This window comes from Mastomys coucha, unplaced genomic scaffold (genome assembly GCF_008632895.1).
Source record: "Mastomys coucha isolate ucsf_1 unplaced genomic scaffold, UCSF_Mcou_1 pScaffold6, whole genome shotgun sequence".
Classification (NCBI taxonomy): Eukaryota; Metazoa; Chordata; class Mammalia; order Rodentia; family Muridae; genus Mastomys; species Mastomys coucha.
Window position 1 is genome coordinate 44,884,107 of NW_022196912.1, and position 15,533 is coordinate 44,899,639.

General features: G+C 45.7%; 1 long non-coding RNA gene across 1 annotated transcript in view; it reads left to right on the top strand.

The window, feature by feature from the left end:
- The first annotated feature begins 565 nt into the window (after positions 1-565).
- The window catches only part of LOC116080479, a 23,343-nt gene continuing 8,375 nt past the window's right edge, over positions 566-15,533 (top strand). Inside the window, exons 1-2 of the long non-coding RNA XR_004114453.1 lie at positions 566-689; positions 11,545-11,725. This is a non-coding gene — a long non-coding RNA (uncharacterized LOC116080479). The remainder of the gene's footprint in view (positions 690-11,544; positions 11,726-15,533) is intronic.

The window sequence follows — 15,533 nt, forward strand, 5'->3', positions numbered from 1 at the left end:
GAATGCGAATCTGCCGAGCTCTCACAGATTAAAAAAAGAAACCCAGGCTGCTTTTATGTCTGTTGGAGTCAGCCTGCATTCTGAGAGTGTGGGGCTTGGTGCTTACGGCCCAAGAAGTGTCTTAGGCTGACTGCTGGCTTGTTGTCTGTCATTTCAGGGCAGAGAGGGAGCTTTGGAGACTGGGCTAACACAGAGCTGAGTCCAGGAAAGCACAGAGACGGGGCAAGTAAACAGATTTGAGTCCTGCATTTCCCTGAGCCACAGCCATGGGGATCCCACTTCTGCACTGAAGATGTGTGTGGTGATAGGAGCTGGGGGGCCGTGGGGCCGTGCTGTCCGTGTGTCTAGGAGGTGAAAGAAGCAAAGAGAGCAGAACGAGGCATGGTGCTTTGGGGAAGCATGGTGTCCTGGAGAGACTGGCATTTCTGCCTCTGTGTGAGCATCTGGCAGGAACAGAATACTCAGCCAGGTTGACGGGGGAGGAGACAGTTCACTCATTCCATGTGCTGTGAAATCAGCTGAAGCTGGTAATTCCTGGGCTTCCCTTCTGTTTCCAGCTCCTGTTGTCTCAGTGGAAGGAGTGGGTGGAGGTGGACCAGGGACACAGCAGTGGACATTTGGAGTGCATCTCCTCTTCTTCGGCCACAGTGTGACTATTCATCCTGCGAATCTGCATGAAGAAAATACAGGTGTGTGTTTGCAAGGTCAGCCAAGGACAGAAAACCATCTGGTTTAATGAGGCCGTGCCTGTAAGCAGTTTGGTACAGTGCCTGACAGGGCCGCACCCTGGGGAGAGGATGCTGCTGTGGCTGCTGTCCTCTGCTGAGCTTGGGTTTGGTCAGTTGGCTCCATTGTTTGGGATCTTTCTGGCTACAATCTTAATATAGCAAATAGAAACAATGTACTCTCTGCTACTTCTGGAGGCCAGAACTAGAACCCCTTTACCTCTTGTATTATCTTGTGGCTGCCAGCATATCTTGACTTATAGCTCTATCCCTCCAATTTCTGTCATTATGGTCATACGACCTCTTCTGGTCAGTGTCACTCTCCTGCCAGTCTCTTGTAAGAACTCTGTGCCTCTCAGTTACCTCCTGGGCCACAGTACTCTTCCCCATTCCATCTGCAGAGGCCCTTTCCTTTGGTTTCCAGGGACCTAGACCTGCACTATTAGAAGCCATAACATAAAGGAAGGTTTGGTATAGGATAAAAAAATGGAACTTCCAAATGGAGACTTGAGCTTGGGGTAACACCACAATCCACGAATTGTGTGTACCCTGAGGAAGTGGGGTAGAGAATGGTCTCAGCTATATGAACAGAGGTTCATTTCTTACTTGTGGGAGCCTCCTTTTAATTCCTCCACAACATGGGCATCCTACTCATACTTTGGAAGAAATCACTGCCTGGTTTGTTGAGGTCACTTAGGTACAGTGCCTGGCAGAGGCCCCCTGGGGAAGGCTGCTGCTGCGGCTGTCCTTGGCTGAGCTGAGCTGGGTTTGCCTCTGCCACACTCCTCACTTTCCTATCCCACATGGACCTGGTACTCAGCCTCAGATCTTCTGGAATGAGATTTGCATTGAGAAAATGGGGAATGGGAGGTAGGGCAATGGCTCACTGAGTAAAAACACTTTCTGTGCAAGCCTGAGGACCCACGTTTAAATCTCCAGCATTTCCATAGAAAGCTGGGTATGATTATGCATGCGTGCAAACCCCTATGCTGGGGGACAGAGCCAGGAATATTCCTGGTATTGGCTGGTCACCCAGCTTGCTGAAGTGGTGAGCCTTCCATTCAGCAAGATACCCCATTTCAAGGGACTAAGGTTGAGAGTGATTGAAGAAGATGTCCAGTGTCCTTTTCTAGCTCACACACACTCACATACATGCATCCCCAGCCCACAAACACATACTCATGCACGGGCTCACATACACATGCACACACAAATGAAAAGTAAGTGAAAAAAGTAGAAGTGTGAACAGCAACCTTCTTGAATCTGCCCAGGTGTCATGTCTGAGTGATGACGGAGCTGAAACCTGGGGGCACCAAGGCATGTACAGAGAGACTGTGAGTAGACCTGGCCAGAGGCTCTGTGTTAATGAGCCAGCCTCCATCCTGCTGAGCTCTCCTCTGTGGGGACTGGAACCTCACAAAGCTGCTATAACAGCGCCTGCCTACAGAGCTTAGCTCTCTGCTCTCATCTTCCCATGGTAACTAGTGAAGGGGCCAGGAGAGCGATCTGCAGAGGCGTGGGCGAGCCTCTGCAGGAGGAAACCAAAGAGCAGCCTGGCTTCCAGCTCAGGGCTCCTCAACCTGTCACCACTACAGCTACAGGGTGGCTCCTGAAACACTAAGCATACTGTCACCAGATCTGTCCTGCACGGCAGAAGAGGAAACAGAAGGGAAAAGTCTATGCCCAAAGCTACGGAGGTTATATGGCTGGGAGTGACACCTGGAACCTTTGATGGGATGGGGTGGCCTGTGTGTAGGGAGCTCTGTTGGCTTGAGGTGGCTGAATCTGCATGCCTTGATTGGATGGACCAAGAGGCCTTGTTGAAGCCACAAGGCAAAACCAGTTGTTATTTGTTATCCATAGACATCTTTCACATGACAATCCTTGAGTATTTGGAGACTCCTCTTAACAGACCCTGGGATGTTCTGTAGGGGTAAGTGTAACTGTAAGTGTAAGTGTAGCTCTAGGAGTAGGGGTAAGGGTAGGGATAAGAGTAAGTGTAAAGATAGGGCTGGAGAGATGGCTCAGTGGTTAAAAGCACCGACTGCTCTTCTGAAGGTCCTGAGTTCAAATCCCAGCAACCACATGGTGGCTCATAAGCATCTGTATTGAGATCTGACTCCTTCTTCTGGAGTGTCTGAGACAACTGAAGTGTGCTTACATATAATAAATAAATCTTTAAAAAAAAAAAAAAAGAGTAAGTGTAAAGATAATGGTAAGGATGTGGATAAATGTAAAGGTTAGGGTCAGGGTTAGGGTTAGGGTTAGGGTTAGGGTTAGGGTTAGGGTTAGGGTTAGGGTTAGGGTTAGATTTAGTAAGATTTGGTAAGATTTAGGGGTAGGTCTGGACCATGACACAACAGAAGCATGTAAAAGTGGGGATATCATGGTACCCTCCCTGTGTTGATGAAACCTGGACGTTGGTGGCCAATAGCAAGGTCACCAGTGGAGGTTTGGCGGTCTCCCACTAAGCCTTTTAGTACAAGACAAGCCAGAAAATTGGCAATGGTGATAGGAACAACAGCCTTGGGTCCCCAAACTGGGGCTGCGCTCCAGTTGTTGAGAGAAAGTAAAAGCTCTGGGCTGCTGACTGAAGAGTCCAAGGCCCTCACGCTCATGTGACTGTGGGAAAGAGACAGGTCTACTCTGCCTCCCTCCCCCACCTCTGCTCACTTTTCCTGCTGGCTTTCTGAAAAAGGCTCGCTCTCTCTGAACTATCTTCAAAGTCTAGTGGCTAGTTAGCTGACACCTTTATTGGTGGACTTTTTTGTTGTTGTTGTTGTTGGGTTTTTTTTTCCCCTTTTCTTTTTTGAATACAAGGCTTCTTATGTAGCCTAGAATGCCTTTGGAGTCACGAGTTTCCTGCATCTGCTCCCTGAGAGATGAGTGCCACAAGCTTTAAGTTTCAAAGTTATAGTACATAGCAAAATCCACCTGCTTCAGAGCTTATGAGTGAGATGCTCCAAGCTTGACTTGACTTTTGGAGAGAAGAATAAGAGACCAGACTCATCTAGTGGGCCTCAGAGTCCAGGCAAGGACAAGTATATGGGATGTACGGGGAGATAGGTTTCCATTGTCATCCCAGGTCATCCCAGAAGACACACTTGTGCTGGTCCCACTCAACACTAGGCAGGGCCAGGTGTGCGTTTCTTCCTGTTTAAGAGGTTTCCGAGCTGGGCGAAAGCTCAGTAAGATGCTTGCTGCCTAAGTATGAGGGCCTGAGTTCAGTCCCCAGAAGTCATGTAAAAAAGGCTGGATGTGGCAGCATGTACTTGTAATTCCAGCTGCCCATGTGTTTGGTTTGAGAGAATGGAGACAGAAGGATCCCTGAGGCTTGCTGGCCAGCTAGTTTAGCCAAATCAGCAGCTTTTGGATTCAGTGAGAGGCACTGTTACAACTACTAACTAACTAACTAACTAACTAACTAACTAAAGGTAGAGACAGGCTGTTAAGGACAAAGCCCACCATTAGTTCCTGGCTTCCACATACACCACCCACCCATAAAAACAAGATAAATAAAAAAGCTACTACATTTTCAGATTATTCTCCCAAACAAGGGATGAGTCTGAGTTTGTAATAACCTGAAGCCTGAAGCCTGGTTAGGATTTCCTTAAAACTCCATCTGCTATTTAATTAGTTCAGATTTCTTCAACATTTTTATACTAATTGCTCATTAATCTTGGTGTTCCGTGCTCTAAGGGTGTCTACGTGAGGAAGCCACTGCAGCTGAGGGAGGGTGCCAGGGCTGGGGCTGCTGATCATAAGCCATGATAGCCAGATTAGCCAGATGCGATCTTAGAGATCTTTCTAGTTCACTAGCACCTCATAAAGTAGGTAGGGACAAAGAACACTGGTCCCAAATTCTGGACTTTGCCCACTGCAAGGCAGAGTCTCTGCTGAGCTGTACTGAATGATTGTAGGGTATGTGGTTGCCTCTATGGCAGGTGAGGTTAGAACAAGGGCCACACATGCCAGTGGGGGCAACGACCCAGATGCTTCCAGTCACTACCAGTCAGAGTCTTGCTACCCTTACCTTTTGCATGCAGATCCCAGGTTCACCTATCCAATGGTTGCGCCAGTCACTTGGAGGAGACCATAGGTAGAGGTGATGCAGGATGACATACAAACCAGCTTCTCAGTGTAGCTGCTTTCAAGATGATGGATGCTCTAAGCAAAAACGATATGTGCCGGTAGTTCATAAAATGAAGTTGTACACATTAGGGGAAGCAATAGTCCCCACTCCTGGAACTAACTCTCTTTCTCTCTGTTTCTCTTTCTCTCTGTCTCTGTCTCTCTCTCTCTCATGTGTGTGTGTGTGTGTGTTTTAGAGAGAGAGACAGACAGAAAAGCAGAGAGGGTGGGTGTCTGGCTGGCTGTACACATCAGGGGAAGCAGTAGTCCCTGCTCTTGGTAGAGTCTTACCATCCTCATTTGCTCCTTTCTCAAGGGAGGCTAGAGGATGTGTATGAAGCCTGCCCTTTACTTCCCTCCTTGAGAGTTTCTTGAGGAAGCACATGCTTTGTGTAGATTCTCTGTGCTCTTCACCTGGGATTTCCCATGCTCCTATCTGGCCCACAATTCTGGCTCAGGAGCCACTCTTGCTGGTTCTGACTGCATACTCTGAAGCCTAACTGCTAGCATCTGTATAGTCCTCAGTTGGTTCAAAACAGTACCAGGAAAGACCTGTGTTATCCTTAAGCTTCCATCATTCCCAATAGTATCAAGTGTAGTGTGTTGCACATCAGTTTGCTAGGAGTTAGTTGGTCCTGCTTCTTAGAAACTACTACTTTTACACTCAGACTGCATAAAGTGCATGTGTATATCCATGTCTATGGGAACACACAGACACATAGTTATACACATAGCTCACAGCCAAAGCATTGTGCATAATATATAGCTGTAACTCACATATTCACACACTCACAAGCACATATGAATACTCATTCAAATGCTGGCATGTACACAGAGAGGCATATATGTATATGTTAACAACATATGCTCAGGTTCACATGAAACAGACATTTATATGTACATATGTGCACATACCTATGCACATAGAAACATACAGGTGCCAGTACATACACATAAACAAATACACACACACACACACACACACATATATGTCTGTGCATGAACTCATGCACAGACATATATGCAAAACCCTAATCTATGCATGTGTGTTTACATACGTATGCATACATACAAATACACATGTATGTGTGCACATGCACACTCTATCACACACATGCCTCCACATATCTATGCACACTTGAAAACACATGTATGTACACACCTGCACACATGCATGTGCACATACAAACAGATACAAGCACAATTACAAACATATATAACACTAGCAAACATAAAAACATGTACATGTGCATGAGTATTCTTGAAGTTCATGCTCATAGACTCATTCATACACACTCATGCGCATATAACCACATATGTCCTTATAGGTACAAACTGACAAATATGCACATTCTCATAAATGTAAGTGCACAGAAAACATAAATGTGCACATTTTCATGTATATAAGAGAACATAAAAGCTACATACATATACATATGCAAACAAAATACAAAATGTCCACAGAAGGGCAGATGAGCATATATGCATAGATATACACACCCAGATGCATGCCCAAAATATACACATTCACACACTGAGCACATATGCTTTAATACACATACACACGTGTGCATATACACATGCCTCCTTCTAGAACTATGAACTAAATTGTGTCCTTTTGTAAATTTGCATATTGAACCTCTAACTCCCAATTTGAGTGTGTTTTAAGACAAGGCTTTTAAGGTTGTAATTAAGGTTAGATGGAGATATTGAGCGTCTTGTGTAGGGTTTCATGGCTGTGAAGAGACCATGACCACAGCAAGCCTTATAAAGGAAACCATTTAATTGGGGCTGGCCTATAACTTCAGGGGTTTAGCTCATTATCATCATAGTGGGAAGCATGACAGCAGGAAGGCAGACATGATGCTGCAGGAGCCAAGATTTCTACATTTTTTCCCACTAATATATTTATTTATTTACATTATATAAATGCAATATCACATTTATATGATCACAGCCCCCTCCATCCTCTCCTCACAGTCCTACCCCTCTTTTCCTATTCCATCCTCTCCTTCTTCTTAGAGAAGGGAGTCTCCTCCTACCCCCAGATGAACCCACCTTGGCACATCAAGTCTCATTAGGATTAAATACATCCTCTCCCACTGAGGCCAGACATGGCAGCCCAGCTAGAAGAAAGGGATCCAAAGGCAGGCAACAGTGTGTGAGTCAGAGAGAGCCCCCTACTTCAATTGTTGGGGGACCCACATGAAGACTAAGCTGCACATCTGCTATGTATGTGTAGGGGGCCTAAGTCCATCCCAAGCTTGCTCTTTGGTTGGTGGTTTAGTCTGTAAGGCCATATAGGCCCAGGTTAGTTAGCTCTGTAGGTCTTCTTGTGGTATCCTTGATCCACCAGGCTTTCTCAACCCTTCCCTGGGCTCATCCACAAGATTCTCTGAGTTCTGCTTAATGTTTGACTGTATCTGCAACTGTTTCCATCAGTGACTGGATGAAACCTTTCAGGAGACAGTTATGCTAGGTTACTATCTACAAACATATCATTAACAGTGTCAGGGGTTGGCTTCTCTCAAGGGGTGGATCTCAAGAAAATGTGGTACATTTGCACAATGGAATACTACTCACCTATTAAAAACAAAGACATCATGAAATTTGCAGGCAAATGGATGTAACTAGAAAGTATCCTGAGTGAGGAAACTAAGACCCCAAAGGACATGCATGGTATGTACTCATTAATAAGTGGCTACTAGCCATAAAGTACAGGATAGCCATATTATAAGTCACAGACCCAAAGGTTAAGCAACAAGGAGGGCCCAAGGGAGCATGCGTGAATCTCACTTAGAAGGGGAAATAAAATAGACATTGGAAGTGGATGGAGATAGAGAACTAGGTGAGAGGGGGCAGGGAAGGAAATGTGATGGGGATCAGATATGGGGAGAGCAGAGTTTTGGGAGAGAGAGGGCTGGGAAAGAGAAGAGAAACTGGAATAAGCCTGATACCTGGGGTGGGGGAGGCTCCTGGGAGGATTGGGATGACCCTAGCTGAAACTCTGAGCAGCAGGAGATGTGAAGTCTGAAGTGGCCACCTCCTAAATCCAGGCAGGACTTCCAGTAGACAGAGGGTGTGGACAATCCCCAAAACCTTCCACCTAAAATTTGTCCTGCCTACAAAATGTGCAGGGATGAAGATGGAACAGAGATTGAGTTTTACATCTTGATTCACAGGCAACAGCAGGACACTGTGTCACTGGACATAGCTTGAACATAGGAGACCTCAAAAAGCCCACTTCCACCTCCACAGTGACACACTTCCTCCAACAGGGCCACATCTCCTAATGGTGCCACTCCCTATGGTCAAGCATTCAAACACCTGAATCTATGGGAGCCATCCATTCCTATCAAACTACCACAATTCCCCTTCCCCAGTACATGCATCTCTTGGTGTCTCATCCTCAGTTGGTAACCTTATTGGATTAGAACCTCACTCTGTGTGGTAGTTTGAAAAGGTATGACCCTCCATAGACTCAAGGTTTGGAATGCTTGGCCGTAGGAAGTGGCCCTTGTTGGAGTAGGTGTGGCCTTGTTGAAGGAAGTGTGTCACTGTGGAGGCAGACTTTCTGGTCTATGTTCAAGCTATGCCCAATGTGGCCTGTGTTTTCTAGAAAGTCCTTAAGTTTCTCCTCTACTGCTATTATATTCTCTTCTTTTCTGCCTTTTGTGCTATAGATTCCTGCTTTCTACTGCTGCAGGATATTTAATCACATTGTGAACCCCAAGATTGTGTTATTTACTGAAAAAACCTGTTAGATGTGGTATGGCTCAGCTCTTAGCACACACCTTTAATCCCTTTGGTTGGAATACAGACACAGATTTAGCATACACCTTTACTCCCAAATGATGGAAGTTAAAGTTATTTGGTAGAAAGAAAGCACCCATGTTTGAAAGTGATGTCTAATTGAGTGGCTGAAATAGTGATGAACCAGAGAAAGATTTGACAAAATAGAATATGCTCAACTTTAATGAAATGAGAAAGGAAAAAGAAGCTACTTAAGACAGATGAACACAGAAAAGAGGAGAGAGATAAAAAGAAGGAGGCAGGAGGCAGGTTTACTGGGAGTTTTTTTTTGTTGTTGTTCTTTTTTTTTTTTTTTTTTAACAGAGACAAGCTGAAGAGAGAACAAGCCGGAGAATGAGAGGGAATCAGTAGATTAGAACATATTGGCAACATTAGTACAAAGCCAAGCAGAGCAGTTCAGGAGAAGCAGCTTGGAGAGGAGTTTGAGCCATAACAGCTGACTTGAACCAGCCAGAAAGAGCTAGACAGGGTGAGCTTCTTCAGCAGTAAGTGTCAGAGGCTGAAAACATTCCATGCCCAGATTAGGTTGTATGGAGGCTAGAAGCTTCCAGGACTAGGCAGGTTAGTAGACGGAGACAGTAAGCCTCCAGGATGACACATCAGGTAAATAAAAGTTACCCTTACATTCTACTCTTTACAACCTCCCATGTGGTTTAATTAGAGTTTTGAGAGACCAGAGCTATAAACACCTGTCTTTTCTTCTCAAGCTGTGATCCTTGTAAACTTGTTGGTGATAAAGGTTCAATAATCTAAAGTTTCATGGCCAGAGAAGGATGGGATTGCCAGCCTGTTTCTGGACTAGTCCCTGCCCACCCTCTTCTCTCAGGGGTTGATGGGGTTTTAGAGTCTGCTGCTCTGTGCAGGCATAGACACTCATTCCTAAAGGGACCAACCTTTGATTCAGATAAAGTCTTACACTTGGTGCTTGTGCAGAGAGTTGGAGAGTCCTGGGCAGGGATGAGCCAGCAGCCCACAGAGCATGCGCTTAAGGCTCTTCTCATGAGAATGAAAGCTGAGCTGGACCTACCTTCAAATACCAAAGCCTGATCCTTCCAGTTCCCCATGGGCTATACAGAGCAGGACAAAAGACATCAGTGTAAGAGTAAATATTACTTCCAGTGAGTGAGTCCATTTTAGAAATTTGGCTTCATTGTGCCTACTGCCCTGGTTTTCCAGAAATCTAGTGGGACCCCGTGTTGTGCCCCCCCACACTCCTATGACTAGCAGACAGTCCCAGTGCCTCCTCCCCAGTCTTCTTCTTTTCGAGCATTAAGGTGTTTCCTGCTCTCTCTCCAACCCTCTGCTACCCTATATAGTTGGTCCTCAGTTCATAGGAGATATCTGAGGTCTCTCCACTCAATATTCTCCTAACTGGACAATGGCTACTCACAGAAGGAGTCAGGATATTGGTTTCTTAAGGTTACCAAGGTGGTCCAAGTGTAGCAGTAAGCTATGGCCAGCCAGTAGGCGGTAGCTGTCTCTGCAGCTGACCTACCTACCTAGAGCCCATTTACCTCTCTTTTCTTGAACACAGGCTTCTAGTTGCACTAGGACTTCCTATCAAAGGGACTTCACTGACAGCTAGTGAAAAGGCAGATAAGCCACTCTGCTAACATGTAGGGCAGGCCAGGTCCTGCATGCTGGGTAATCGCCTTTCTACTTTATGGAAAAGCACTAATCCATTTAGGACCCTGTGCTTTGCTTATTTGGCTCAGATGTGGGTAGAAATGGCTCTCATTTCTCATTTGGATATAGCAGACAAGAACATTTTCCCAAGGTTAATCTCTTTATCATAGATGAAGTCGTCAGACTTCTTAGGTATAACATTCAACAGACTAAAATCAAAGGTGACAAGAAAGTGTGTGACAACCTGGGACAGGTGATGCCTGTTGTTCTAGGACAGCAGTAGCATCCATGTCTCCCACTGAGCCAGGTAGTACAGTTGGTTGAGCCACAGATTTGGATGTCAGTTGTTCTTTGCAGCAATTCAGACTGTTGTGACTTTCCTCAGTGCATTACGGGCATCATTTAGCCCAGCAAAAAAAACCTTCTTCCTCCCTCCTTCCCTCCCTCCCTCCCTCCCTCCCTCTCCCTCCCTCCCTTCCTCCTTCCTTCCTTCTTTCCTTTCTTCCTGCCTTTCTTTCTTCCTGCCTTTCTTTCTCTCTCTCTCTTTCCTTCCTTCCTCTTTCTTTCTTCCTTCCTTCCTTCCTTTCTTTCTTTCTTTCTTTCTTTCTTTCTTTCTTTCTTTCTTTCTTCCTTCCTTCCATCCTTCCTTTCTATCTTTCTTTTTCTTCTTCCCTTCCTTCCTTCCTTTCCCTCCCTCCTTGCCTCTCTCTTTCTCTTTCTTTGTTTCTTTGTTCCTTTCTTTCTTTCTTTGTTTCTTTCTTCCTTTCTTTCTTCCTTTCTTTCTTTCTTTCTTTCTTTCTTTCTTTCTTTCTTTCTTTCTTTTCCTTCCTTCCTTCCTTCCTTCCTCCCTTCCTTTCCCTCCCTTCCTCCTTGCTTCTTCCTTTCTTCCTTTCTCTCTCTTTTTTTTTCTTTTTTAAAAACATGGTTTCCAAGTGTTATCCTGGCTGGGTCTGGAACTCTGTAGCTTAGGCTGACCCAGAACCTGTGATCCTCCTGCCTCAGCCTCTAAAGTGCTGGGATTATAGGCCTGCATTACCAACCATGGCTTTCTAGAGTCTTGACAAATACCAGCTCATTCTTAAAACCCCTCTCTACTCTGGTCTCACAGAGTTTCCATTTATAGTGGGGCCCCCTTTTCAGCTCTGCATTTCAGTGACAGGGAACTGATGGCTTCATCTAGGTGTCTTATGTCAAAGCCATTGGAAACAGAAGAAGGATATTTTGCTTTGTCTATTTTGTTTTTGTACAGTTGAATTTCTTATGAGAGTTGGGTGCAAAGGAGGGAGCAGACACAGAAGTTTATGTATTACATATGGTCATGGAGACCATGCAAGCCCTGAAACTGCACACCCTGAAATCACAAGGGCAGAGGTGATATTGGCCTTTATACAGCTGAAGTTCTGAAGAGGCTCTGCAATTCAGTGTTACTAGTGAGTACTGCTTTCTTTCCCTCTGAGACAGAATCTAGCTATGTAGCTCTGACTGCCACAAACAGCTAGCAACCCTGTTTCTGCCTCCCAAGCTAGCAATCCTGATTTCTGCCTTCCAAGTTCTAGGATTGCATGCCTGTGCTACCATGCCTGCTTTAGTGAATATTTGCTAAAATTAGCTTGGAGAAATTCTTACAGTAAGCTGAAGTTTGGGATTCAACAGTTACCTTTCAGACTAGGAGAAGTTACATATACATTCTGAGGTCCATGGGTCCACCTGTGACAGACTTGTGTTCAAACATGGAGTTATTCAGCCAAGATTAGTCTCAAATTCGCCATATCATATCGCCTGAAAGTAATTAGAAGCAGGTATCATTTTTTTTAAATGATCTCATTTATGTTTCAAGATGCTGGTGTGTTCTGCCTCTGCAGCTTGCATAGCTAGGCATTCAGAGCAGCAATGAACACTCGTCATTTAGAGAGTACAGTTGTGTAACAAATTGCTCCAAAGCTTAGGTACATGAAACACATGCATTTCAGTTGACTGTTCCTTCACTTCAATAGGGTTACATCTTGATAGATGCACCATAGGTTGAAAATACTGTAAGCTCAAGATGCACTCAGCACATGTCCCTTACCAACATCCTACCTCAGCAGTCCTGCATCTTCAGGTTTCTGTTTATTGCCCAAGAGTTGGACGTGTGTGAACGCTGCCTGGCATCACAGGAGGGAACCATACGCAACACACGCAGTTACCCTGACAAGTGAAATGTCCCAAAAGTTAGGTCTTGTTTCCACTAGAAGATGTGATTTTCACTGAAAGCTGAGACATCACATAAAGAGACAGACTCAGAGGGCTATATCTGTTGCCTAGGCACTCACAGGTTGCTCAGCTGGGTCTTTTGGGTTAGAACACCATTTCAAGACCTTATGTGCTGTCTGTTTGCTCACAGCAACCTGATGCCCTGTTATGTGACCATCTCAAAGCTAACCCAAGATGATGGCAGCTTTCCCTTGGAGGGTTCCGAGGGACAGCATATAGGTGAGAAACACAAAACACTAAGCTAGGGAATCCGCTCATTGTTGATGTGCTCTGTTTTAGAGAAGCCATTAGGCCCAGCCTAGGTTGAAGGCCCAAGGAGCATGGTGGAAACAGATACTAGAACAGATACTGGTAACCCAAACCAGACATTCAGAGGTATCCACCACAGTTGGAAGCTAGGACTACAATAACTTGTTCTTGGCCCATGGGTAATAAGTGAGTATCAGAAGCAGGTAGATTAGCATATTTACTTAGTGTAAATGTTATTGTGTGTGCTGGCACATTCGTGAGAATGTGTCTATACTTACATGTGTACATATGTGTGGCAGCCAGAGAACAATCTGGGGTGTTATTCTTTAGATCTGATGTACTCTTCCCCCCCCCCCCCCCCCCCAAAGAGTCTCTCTCTGGCTTGGAATTCTTTCAGTAGGCTAGTCTGACTGGCCAGTGACTCCCAGGGATCCTCCCGACTTCACTTTCCTGTGTTGGGATGACAAATGTGGACCACCACACCCAGCTCATTGTTATATGGATTCTGGAGATTGGCCTCAGGTCCTAGTGCTTCAGGTGTCTTAGTGACTTCTCTGTTGCTGTGATAAAACACCACAACCAAGGCAACTTATACAAGAAAGCAGTTAACTGGACTTGAGGTTTCAGAGGGTTAGAGTCCATCATGATGGATCAAAGGCATGAGAGCAGAAACTCCGGGGAGAGCTCATATCTTGATCCATCAGCAAGAGGCAGATTCACACTGGGAACAGTGTGAGCTTCTGAAACCTCAAAGCCAACCCTAGTGACACGCCTCTTCCACTAAGGGTGTACCTCCTAATCCTTTGCAAGTGGTCCCACCGAGTCGGGACTAAGTATTTACACATCTGAGCCTACAGGGGCCCTTGCCTTCATGCGGGTGGGGGGGGGAGGTGTGGGGGAGGGAGGAGACAAGGTGGTCGCAGCATGAGGCTGCCACTGGCAGTCAGGCAGAGGAGATCAGCAAGCAGAGAAAGGACACAGGAAGTGAGTCAGGTCAATAAAACCCCAAACCCTGCCTCCAGTGATAGACTTCCTCCAGGAAGCCTTCACCTCCTACAGGTTCCATAAGCTCCAGAGCATCACAGTGATCAAGCATTCAAACACATGAGCCTATGGGGACAGGATTTCATATTCAAACCATGATACAAGGCAATCACATTATTGCCTGAGCTCTCTCCCCAGCCCTCCATTTATATCTGAAGATATTATGAGCAGAATAACACAAATAAAAATTCTAATGGGATCCAGAGAAGGACTCAACTCCACTGGTAAAGAGTGGAAGGAAGAGCCAGGGAGGGCTTCTCAGAAGAGGTAAAACACGAACTGACATTTAGAAAACAAATAGCCTGTCCCCATCATAGACGCTGGCTCAGCTTGTGGGTTCCCCAGACTTTATAGGCTCCTTTCCCTCCAGGGAATATCTGCATTTCTCAACAAAATGCCCCCAAGAAGTGGTGAAGCGAGGGTAAGTGTTCCTGACTCTGCAGCTCCTGTCCTGGCAGTGCGAATATTAAGAGTAAACAGGAATATGGATTCAGCATAGCCCCCCCCCCCCCCCCCCCCCCGTCAGCCTGTATTCAGCTCTCACCAGAATAGCCTTGTAAACATCACATTTTGAGGAAGGGAAGGGAATTATGTTAATCATGTTCCTGAGAGCACTCAAGCAAAGGGCTGTTTATTGAAAATATTGACAGGATGGAGGAACTTGTCTGAGTGATCACTTCTGCAGCTTTTTGGGAATGTCACCGTGGGAACAGGAAGCCTCTCCTGGCTGATCATGACATGGTTTGGCAGATGGAAGGTGTGCACAGGGATCCGAAGGGCTACAGCAGAACTTTTGTCAGCAGATGGGGGAAGCACCTTCAGGGGGTCCCCGTGGGTGCTGGTGGAGCTGTCAATGTCACCCTACCAAAGGGAGGTGGTGGCTAGGCCTCAGCAGAAAATGATGGGGGCCACTCAGCTATTCCTCTGACTGTGGGTTTCAGGGAGGTGGATCCTGAAGAGGTCCCTTCTGCTTCAGAGTCTCCAGGATTTCCTACCACTTACTGGCTCCTTTCAGCTTGACTGAAAGTGTTTGCCAACTTGTTCTGGGGGTCCTGAACCCCGGTGATAAAGGCTGGACACAGCTCTGTAGTAGCTATTCTTGATTGTCCACTTGACCACATCTGAAATTAACTAAAACCCAAGAGGCCATGGACTCCTGTGAAAGATTTTTTCTTAAATTGCTTGAAGTGGAAAGCCCCACTTTCAAGCCAAATCTTTTGAGCTGGGAAGATGCACCTTAACCTGGTTCATACCTTATGCCAGCAACCTATATAAAGGGCACTGAGAAAGGAAGATTTTGTCTGTGTTCCCTTGCTCTAGCTGGCAAGTCCATTCCTTCACTGGCATTATAGACTACTTCCTTGGGATTCCATCACATACTGAGAACCAGCTGAGACATCCAGTCTCATGGATTGAATAACTATTGGATTTTTGGACTTGCCCTTAATAGACAGCCATTGTTGGACTTGCTGAACCACAACCTGTAAGCTACTATAGTGAATCCCATATGTGTGTGTACATGTATGTGTGTGTGTGTGTGTGTGTGTACTTCATTCTATCCATTCTGGTCCTCTAGAGAACCCTGCCTAATACACACTCTAAGTACATGCATGTTGAATGGCCCAGTCAGTTAATACTCAGTGGAGAGTCAAGGAGAGCTTGAGGTAGGTAGCTTGCTATCTACTTTAAACT